Below are 9,213 nucleotides of genomic sequence, written 5' to 3' on the forward strand. Positions count from 1 at the left end.
ATGTTAACCCTGCAGCGCAGGCATGGGGAAGCTCAGGTGCCGTCTGGATGGGCGCGCATGGAGAGTGCAGAGATGGTGCATTCCTGAGAGCTGGGGTCCAGGAGGAACCGGACAGCTGTACTGGGGTCTCCTGGAGTATTCTAAGAACTGCCCAGGAGAGCAGAGGTTGCCCTGGGATGAATCAAGGATCAGAGAGAGGCAGCCGCTCCACTAGAAAGGGCTCCTGAGGGATGGACACTCCTGCTATCTCCACTCACCTTCCTTGCCAACCACAGCAGGGTCTGGCTTCTCCACAGAAACCAAGAGAGAAACCAAGAGAGAACCACCACAAGGCCTAACTGCCCGTAACAAGCTGAAGCATCGTGGCGCACAGACATTTCATGCCTCAGTTACATTAGGTGCTAGACATACCTGGGCATCTGCCTGAAAACCTAAGTAGATGCTGTGCTTGGCCCCAGGCCATGGAGTCACTTGTCACCAAATCCCAACCCTTCCCCTGAAGCCCTGCCAAGGTGAGTTTCTGGTGAAAGCAAGCATGAAAGACTGCATGGGGGTCCCTGAGACCACCCTCCAACTTGAAAGGGAAAGGGCTGCTGGGGAAGCCAGGCGCTTCCAGAGCCCCTCCCAGCGGAGTCACACAGGGTGCACTGGATTCCTCCAGCAAGGAGCTGGGACAGCTAGTGCCGTGGTGCGGACCAGGGAGGCTCTCCTGAACCTGGGGGTCAGTCAGGGAAGTTCCAGCCACCCACAGGGAAAGCAGGTGTTTACCATCCATCACCTTGTTGGTCAACTACCCAGGCAAAGTAGTGCAACATGGCTCAAGTCTCTCTTATCAGTCAGAACACTGCAAGAGCTCAGTTCCCAGGAGCCAGCCAAGGGCCCTTCCTGGGAACGTGCAGGGTCTGATCAATCCAGGCCTGTTGAGTTAACCCCTTCCCACACAGGCAGATCAAATCTGCTCCATCACCGGGGCAACAAATACCATCACCCACATCCCTGGGCCCACGTGAGGGAAGGACAGTGATGGGACTGGACATGTGCTTCACAGGGCACTGTCCTGCCTCTGAGATCTGATTTGTCTCAGTTCTTTTTAATGTGGGATCTCCAAGAGAGCCTCAACTGTATTTGATTAAAAAAAAAAAAAACAAAAAAAAAAACCGGCCAGGCGTGGTGGCTCACACCTGTAATCCCAGCACTTTGGGAGGCCAAGGCAGATGAATCATGAGGTCAGGAGTTCGAGACTAGCCTGACCAACATGGTGAAACCCCGTCTCTACTAAAAATACAGAAATTAACTGGGCACGGTGGTGCGCACCTGTAATTCCCAGCTACTCAGGAGGCTGAGGCAGGAGAATCACTTGAACCTGGGAGGTGGAGGTTGCAGGGAGCCAAGATCACGCCATTGCACTCCAGCCTGGGAGACAGAGTGAGACTCCGTCTTAAAGAAAAAAAAAAACTTCAAAAGAATGTAAGAAATATTTCTTAAAGTACAGCTTTAAAAATACCCCTTAAAAATACATCAATGTTATATTAAGCCAAACCCACTTCAGAAGCACAGAGACGAAAAAAGTTAATTTCTTGTAATTTCAGGATGTTTTGGGAATGAGAAACAAGCACAGAAAATGGGCTAGGAGGACAGTGGATGACACCGATGGGCTGATCACGGTTCCAGGATGGTCTCGCCATGGAAGTGACAGGGTGAATGCTGCAGTGCAGGACTGGGGGCGCCACAGGAACGGGTGCTCCAGGTAGGGTGTCGTCCTGGAAGGATGAGAGTCCTGAGAACAGCTGGGTGGGAGCAGGGTCCGCCGGCTGCACGGGGGTGGGGAGGGTGCCATGAGGGCCTGAGAGCAGCGAGGCAGGGGAGGAACCCTAATCCCTCATCTGCATGAGACGTCAGGCCTGCCAGAGCCCCATGGAGCTCGGAACGGAGCTGGGGAGGAGCATTTGCCAGGCCTCCCGTCCCCTCCTTCTGCCCACTGGGATTGCTCCTGAAGGAAGAAGAACCCATCAAGTCCTTGTAAATGTGCTGGGAAAGAACCCCTGACAGTGCCTGGTGCTCACTCCTGGGGAGCCACTGTCGCAGGTGAAGTTTCTGGGCTCAGGCCCGTGGCACCTAGAAAATGTCGCGTTTCAGTGAAATGATCTTCAAAGCCCAAGAGGAAATGTTCCAGGCACCCCTCAGAGACCCTGTGAGGCAGGAAGGACAGTGGGGCCACGAGGGTCCCCAGCTTCTCCAGCTCGACCTGTGCCTGGAAATTACTCCCTGAAATCGTGAGCAGAGCTGGATGCTGGGTCAGTTCTGTGATCTGTGGGACTCTACCCTTAATGGCTTCATTTATTTACAGGGATCTAACCTTATATTTATCTATGTAAAGAATGAAATTGGTCATTTCTTAGATTCACCTGTGCTTGAGATACCTTTTTAAGAATATTTTCCTAGCCATTAAAGAACATAAGTCAATTTTCTTTTTTCATTTCCCTGTTGCTATGTGACAAAGGTAATATTCTATACTTTTTGTATTAAAGGACTTCAAATTGTTGATACTTTAGATGACTTCTAAAGTCCTTGCCATATTCTGAATGAAGAATGTGAGCCCCAGATTAGAAACATCAACATGATGTGGACTATTCTGAGCTCAACAGAACTGACTGAACTAGCAGTGTGTGTTTTTGCTGCTTCGTCCACTCACACACTGTCTGAGACCCATTCATGTCTCTGGAGGTCCCTCACCTTGTGCTCGCTGACTCCCCTGAGGGACTTGCTGGGACGCCCTCATCCATCTGCCGTGAACGAGCATTTGGATCTCTTCCCACTCAGGTTTGTGCGAACAGTGACACCAGGTGCATCTGAAATATGCCACATGCCCAGGTGCACGCGGGGCGTGTGCAGCTCCCTGACCCCTCTGCGGCGGGACAGCAATGAGGCCCAGGGCGTAGCGGGGAGGTGTGGGTGTGGGACCAGGCTGGGGTTGGAGAGAGGACACTGGATTCTGGACTTTATCTGAGGGCTGAGCAGCAGGCGTCATGGCAGATCGGGTCTGGTGTTGAGCTGACCTGATTGTCGCAGAGAACTGATGTTCATGGTTTCTCTGAATAACATAGAAATGGATCCTTGTGGTCTTGAAACTTGAGAATGTGACATGTGTCTTATTTGAGTTCCTTTCTCAGGAAACTGACCATCAGGCCTCCCAGGTAGTGTGAAGGAACAGAGACTCAGCAGATCACGGCATCTGGTCAGTGAGACACCAAACCCTTCACCCAGGGCCGGGCGCGGTGGCTCAAGCCTGTAATCCCAGCACTTTGGGAGGCCGAGGCGGGCGGATCACGAGGTCAGGAGATCGAGACCATCCTGGCTAACACGGTGAAACCCCATCTCTACTAAAAATACAAAAAGAAATTAGCCGGGCGTGGTGGCGGGTGCCTGTAGTCCCAGCTACTCCGGAGGCTGAGGCAGGAGAATGGCGTGAACCCGGGAGGCGGAGCTTGCAGTGAGCCGAGATCGCGCCACTGCACTCCAGTCTGGGCGACAGAGCGAGACTCCGTCTCAAAAAAAAAACAAAAAACAAAACAAAAAAAAACAAACCCTTCACCCATCATGATTGTCTGATCAGCCACCTGCCTCCTCCTGACCAACTCCTCTTCCTCTCTCCCCCTAATTCCTGTTTTCCTTACACATAGTCACATTTCTTCCCTGCTATACAGTCAGTCAGGAAAATGCATTTGAGGCTGACCTCCCATCTCCTAGCCTGCAGCTCCTGATGCATGCCTTCTTCACTGGCAGTAACCATCGTCTCAGTGACTGGCTTTCTGTGTGCTGAGCAGTAGGATCTGGAACAAACCCCTGCATTTTGGAAACATGGAGAGCAGCCTCAACAGGCCCCCGGCCCCGAGTGCAGTCATGACTACCAAGGACCCACACCAACCCCCAAAGGTGAGTGTGGACAAGAAGAAAAGGCTCCTGAGGATCCAACCAGGAGAATTCCTGCAATGTCACGGAGAATCATGGCCACCCGGCCCATTCCCCCATTGAAGGGCAGCTGCAAGATTCAGCTCATTTGTCTTCTTTCCTGGACATGTTCAAATCTCTTTCAACACAACCTTGTGATCCTGAGATTCCATCAAGATGTGCATTGTTTTACAATATTGCTTTAATTTACTCTGCCAGCTATCTGGGGAAATGCAACCTCATCAGCAGAAATTATTTCCTCCCTGCCGCTTTTGAAATCTGTTATTTCCTATAGCCAGGTACTGAGCCCTTCAACTGAGGTCTAAACCCTCCACCCTGTCCCTCCGGGGTCGCCAAGCCGGTGGTTTGTTCCATGCTCCCAGGCAGATTGTGTCAACTCAAAGTCCAACGTGCTTAAGAAATACTTAATTTTAGGAGGTTTTTTTTTTTAATGTTTTTGTTTCATGAAGGTGACACCCTCTGTCTTTGACTTGTGGGCGCCTTCCTCCTTCAGTCTGCATGTACTGAAGCCAGTGTCTGCTGTACAGCCTCTCAGCCGCAGCCCACAGTGAGGTGCAGGTGCTCAGCCTTCGCCCCAGAGAGCGCCTCCATTCGCCCCTCCACCCGTAGCCCCTCGAAACCACTGCCCTGCTTCCCAACACGGTAGCACTGTCTTCTCCAAGGTGTCATGTGGCGGCATCCTTCGGCCTGTGCCCACCGAAACTAGCTTTCTTCACCAGGCATGTGGCCTGGGAGACCTGGGGCATTTGGGGTGCATGTTTCCACTGCTGGTTGGTGCCCCCTGTGTGGAAGCATCCGCGTTGGTTCACGCCTTCTCCTGCCGATGGACAATTTGTTTTCTTCCAGTTATTGGCAATGAGCAATGAGGCCTAAACACTTGAGTGCAGGTTTGTGTGTGCACGTTTAAGTTTTCTCTTGGGGGAAATTTCAGGAGTGGGGTTGCTGGATGACGTGGTAAGGATGTGCTTAACTCAATAAGAAACTCCCGGACCACGTTCCAGCATGGCGGGATCCCTCCCATTCCCACTGCCGCTTATGAGGGTCCCGGTTCCTCTGCATCGTCACTAGAAGCTGGGTTGGCCCGTGGTTTTTGTCTGTTTTTAGCCATTTTAATAGATTTGCAGAGCTACTGTTGACTGGCATTTCTCCAGCATCTCTATGATGTTGAGCCTCTTTCTCGGGCAATATGCCCTCCTTATACCTTCCTTGATGAGGGCTCCATTAAAATATTTGCCTTCTCTTTAATACTGGGGTTTTACTTTCTTATGGTTAAGTTTTGACGGTTCTTCGTATATTCTGCGTGCCAGTACATTGTGAGATGTGTGATTAACCGGTATTTTTTTTCTAGCCCATAGTTTGCATTTCATTCTTTTAAGATTTTTATATTGCTTTATAGAATTATAATTTTAAATTATGACTAAATTTAATTTGTCAATCTTCTATGAATCATGCCTTTGGTGTCATGTCTAAGAACTTTTCACCTAACCCCAGGCCATACAAATTTTCCCCTGTGTTTTTATCTAATGGTTTTATAGTGTTGTGTTCTCCATTTAGGCCTGTGATAAATGTTGAGTAACATTTTGTGTCAGCCACGGCCATACCTTTTTCCGTCTCTGACAGTATCTTGGGTGTTTGCAGCTCTCAGTGCCCTGTGCAGTTCCCGTCTTCTTGGTCCGCTCTTTCTGTGAGTTTCAGGGCGTGTCTTAGTGCTGACGCTGTCCTGGTCCATCAGGGGGTCCCATGGGCTTGTCCGTGTGGGAAAGTCGGGACTGTGATGTTGACGGGATGCCGTGAGTTGGGAGGTTCTGACGGGGGTTTCCATGTAGGAGAGAGAGGTGTTTGGTTTTCCGGATGGGGCAGACTTGAGAGGGGACAAACTTGAGAAACGCCACCAAGGGGAAGCCCAGGCAGAGCAGGTCTCGGGGCCGCCCAGTCGTGTGGGCGCCAAACGTGGATGTGTCAGTGGCCATGCCAGGAGGTAAACCCTCACCCAAGGGCCTCTGGGTGTCCACGGCCAAGTCTTGTTCAAGAGGTGTGTTCAGCTGAGCCAACCATGGCAGAAATGCACAGGGGAAATCCCGTGGTTCCTCTGTTTAAATCCCCTGCTAATCCCACCCGACTCAGAGAAGCAGCCAAGTCTTCACAGCAGCCTGCAACCCCCACCTGACTCAGCCTCCTCTTGGCTCTGATTCTCCCTCCCCTCCTATCCCTCTCTGTCTCTTCTGCCACCAGAGAGGAGATCCTCCATGTTCATCCTGGTGGATTCAAACCCATGCTTGCCACACAGATAGTCACCGGAATGAATAGGTATAATCTATAAAGAGTCCTTTTGAAAAAGAAAAAGGCAGGCTGGACATGGTGGCTCACGCTTGTAATCCCAGCACTTTGGGAGGCTGAGGCAGGAGAATCACCTGAGGTCAGGAGTTTCAGACCAGCCTGGACAACATGGTGGAACCCCATCTCTAGGAAAAATACAAAAATTAGCTGGGTGTTGTGGCGTGCGCCTGTAATCCCAGCTACTCAGGAGGCTGAGGCAGGAGAATCACTTGAACCCAGAAGGTGGAGGTTGCAGTGAGCTGAGATCACGCCACTGCACTCCAGTCTGGGTGACAGAGTGAGACTCTGTCTCAAAAACATAATAATTGGAATAATAAAAGAAAAGTGCAAAAATTCAAACAACAAAAACTGGGCAAAAGAGCTGAACCGGCCCTCCACAGAAGAGGAGATGTGGAGGAACGGCTAATGAAAACACGAAGAGGGGCTCAGCCCAACGGGGAGATATCATGTGACACCCACCAGACTGGCAGAAATCCCACAACCCAATCAATGCCAGTGTTGGGGAGAATGGAGAGTAGCAGGAACACCAGGCACTGCTAAGAATGGTTATGAAATATATTTTTGTTACACTTGTATATGAAAGGGTGTGTGTTGTGGGTTATGAGGAAAATTACATTTCTTACCTGGGATGAAATTTTAAAACTTGAAATCTACTGACCCGAAGAAACTTGCACTTGTGTAAAAAGAAATGCCCAAGAACGTTCCTAGCAAAACACAGTCCTAAGGGCCCCAACCTGGTCAAACACTCACTCACAGGGACATGAAGACATTTCCCGTGCTCCCCTCAGATGACGGGAGATCACGCAGCAATGACAATGAATCACGTCAGTGTGGGTGGGTCTCAGGGGGAGAACGGAGATGGGAGATCACACAATGAAAATGAACCACGTCAGTGTGGGTGGGTCTCAGGGGGAGAACGGAGACGGGAGATCACACAATGAAAATGAACCACGTCAGTGTGGGTGGGTCTCAGGGGGAGAACGGAGACGGGAGATCACACAATGAAAATGAACCACGTCAGTGTGGGTGGGTCTTCGGGAGAATGGAGACAGGAGATCACACAATGAAAATGAACCACGTCAGTGTGGGTGGGCCTCAGGGGGAGAACGGAGACGGGAGATCACACAATGAAAATGAACCACGTCAGTGTGGGTGGGTCTCAGGGGGAGAATGGAAGACAAAAACAGACATTGAGCAGATGCTCAGAGCCATGCAGCATAGGAGCAGCCACGCAGGAGAATTTCCTCACATCAAAGTTCAAAACTACAGCCGAGGCAACAGAGCAAGACCCTGCCTCAAAAAGAAAACAGAAAGTTCAAAAACTAAATGGCATATTTTGGGGGTGTACACATACGCGGTGAAAGAAACGTACTGTGAAAAAAAGTATGGGAACAATAAAGACTAAAGCAGGAAGTAATTCCCTCTGTAGGAGAAGGGGAGGGACTGGGACTCAGGCAGGGCCTCCAGGGAACATCTGAAGTTATGTCTCTTCAGATTCATTCCCTAAACTTGGTGGAGGTCCTCTGTGTCCAATGTGTCGATATTCTTTATATTTTACCCATACTGTACCAACGCTTTATTTCTATTCAATATTTAGAAGACAGTTATAAACAAGATGCATTAAATAGCAAGATGGCCGATGAACATCAGGAAGGAACATCCATGAGGTTCCATCCACAGAACCTCACCATGGATACGCTTGTGATCAAAGGCCTGGTCTCCCCTCACGACACAGAGCAGAGGCTGCACCATCATAGTGGAGCAGGAGCAGCTGGGACAGGGCCCTTCTGTGAACCTGCTGCATCGCCAGGCTGTGCAAACGGACTCAGCGGCCAGAACTCACAGAGTATCAGTATCAGCACCGAAACCTCACAGGAAAAATGGTAAGTTCTAAGTTTCTCCATTAATAGTAACTCTCAGATTAATCTCTGTCATCCATCGCTTCTCCAAGAAATAACTTTTATAGCTTTGCATGGGTCTATTTTTCAATTTATATTTTATTTTACTAACTGATTGAAAGATATTGTGTGTGGTGTCTGATTTTGTCTGTCAGGATAATCATAGTTTAATTTCTATTATTATGATTATAGCAAAATCACTTAGTTTTTTTTAAGCTTTTCAATTCCTGAGGGTATTAATCAGGGTCTTCCTATCTCATGAGACAGAAAACAAATACAAACTCTGTAAAAGAAAAAGGAATGTAATGATCACGAGGACTGAGAAGCTCCCAGGCTTAACTTGCTTGGGATTCAGCTACATGTACAGTTTCAAGTGGGGTACTGTAACACACTCTCTCTCTCTCTCTCTACTTCCCCAACATCAGCTGCATGTTTAGCTCCACAAACTTCAGACTTAAACAGCATCACTGGCTCCTGACCAGGATTCCAGCTCCACGAACCTCAAACTACAACACCAGCCTTCCTTCTCCTTAGGTCTCCAGCTCCAAAACCTAAGACATCAGTGGCAGTACCTACTCTTCCTGGAGGCTCCAGCTCTGACAGCCTCAGACTTGAACCACAGCACCAGCTCTTCCCCGGATCTCCAGCTCCACCACCCTCAGATTTAAACAGCAGCAGCACCAGCTCATCTGTGGGTCTCTAGCTCCATGACACTCAAACTAGGACAACATCAGCTCATCCCCGGGTCGCCAACTGCATGACAATCCAACTAGAAACACACCAGCTCCTCCCTGGGTCTCCAGCTCCACAAATCTCACACTACAAAAGTAACACCAGCTCCTCCTTGGGTCTCCAGCTTTACAACCTAAGACAGTGGCAGCTCCAGCTCCTCCCAGGGGCTCAAGCTCCGAGCCTCTCAGACTTGAACCTCAGCACTAGCTCTTCCCTGGATCTCCAACTCGACGACCTTCAGATTTACACAACAGAAGAACCAGCTCCTCCCTGGGTC

The 9,213-nt window shown here is 49.8% G+C and overlaps 2 protein-coding genes across 4 annotated transcripts in view; one reads left to right on the forward strand and one right to left on the reverse strand.

Annotated features, from left to right (window-relative positions):
• CCDC127 (coiled-coil domain containing 127) overlaps nt 1-9,213 on the forward strand; it is a 417,207-nt gene that overhangs the window by 335,672 nt on the left and 72,322 nt on the right. The window lies entirely within an intron of this gene.
• The window catches only part of PDCD6 (programmed cell death 6), a 128,621-nt gene that overhangs the window by 12,319 nt on the left and 107,089 nt on the right, over nt 1-9,213 (reverse strand). The window lies entirely within an intron of this gene.

The sequence above is a fragment of the Macaca thibetana genome, chromosome 6 (genome assembly GCF_024542745.1).
Source record: "Macaca thibetana thibetana isolate TM-01 chromosome 6, ASM2454274v1, whole genome shotgun sequence".
Classification (NCBI taxonomy): Eukaryota; Metazoa; Chordata; class Mammalia; order Primates; family Cercopithecidae; genus Macaca; species Macaca thibetana.